The sequence below is a fragment of the Haliotis rubra genome, unplaced genomic scaffold (genome assembly GCF_003918875.1).
Source record: "Haliotis rubra isolate DU_JTF1 unplaced genomic scaffold, ASM391887v1 Scf684, whole genome shotgun sequence".
Lineage (NCBI taxonomy): Eukaryota > Metazoa > Mollusca > Gastropoda > Lepetellida > Haliotidae > Haliotis > Haliotis rubra.
In genome coordinates this window covers 566,740-567,991 of record NW_025767395.1, presented here as the reverse complement: position 1 = coordinate 567,991, position 1,252 = coordinate 566,740, and positions in this window count along the sequence as shown.

Here is a 1,252-nt window from a genome sequence, read left to right as displayed (position 1 = left end):
AACAAATCGTCAAAAATGCAAATTCAGCTTATAAAGTTGAAAAATAACGCGATGAAAAAAAACGCGCGAAATCGGAGTTCAAACGTTTCACTAATTTTCCCCCCGACTTTTCTGGGGAAAACGGGTTTCAACAGCTGGGCTGCGCTCATAGCACGTGCGCAGTGAAATAGGTTCGCGCAGCTTGGAAGCGGGTTGTCGGGTGAATACTCGGTGAAGGCTTTGGTGTGAGCTATTTTTCTAATGTTTTGTTGATATCTCACAGGCGCGAGCTTTTTATATGTTATGACAGTAAATTAACTGTTTATATAATTTCATTTGTCTATTTAACCACACGTTCTTCTTACCGAGTCACTTTCTCAGTTCGATACTTAAAAGCAATGTCATTATTTAGCGTTGTACAGAATTTCTAACTGTGATATAGATATGTCGTTGTCACAGACAAAACTCAATGTCTTGTTTTATTGACACCTGTGTGTCTGCCTGCCTGTCTGACAATATTCAATACACAGCTGCTATCACTGACCACATGCAATTTGAACTTAACACCAATCAGGCTATACACCATAAACAAAACGCATTGATTTATGCACATTATGTAATTACACAGACAGGCAGGTGTGATACTTGAACACATGACATGTTATGATGTCTGTTGATTGCAAAATGTTATACACAAAAAATGAGCATGTATTTACAAAACCCAACATCTCTATATATACACACACAATGAGCCGAGAAGGCATCTGCAAATGAACCAGCCGTTACACTTGAGTGCACACCCACCCGCTCTGACTGGGTTCGGTATCCCGGCTGCTTCGTTCCTTGGGAAGTAAACCGAAGTACACAATTTTGCACTTTTGATTTGCGATTGTACGCTTATAATTTTGTTTATATGTTTTTTCATTACCAGCAATGCATATTATATGTCATGAATAAGTGATAATTGTGTTTTAATTATGTTTGATATTTTGGTTGCATGTGACCTTTAATATTAGACGTTAACGGCCGCTCATGCTTAGCACATGGCAGACAGTCTGTCAACGTCAAATAATCCGAGTTATCTCCCCTCTTCGAGTCCTCGAGTCCTTGAAAATGGACTCGAGTCCAGCTAGACCCGACTCGTCCTCGAGTACTCGAGTACCCGTGGAAGCCCTAGTACTGTGGTCCTCGATGGAGGACGATGAAGAGTGGAGAGACGTAGATGAGGAACTGTACCGTCAGTTTTGGCTTCATCTGGTGCTGTGGTCCTCAG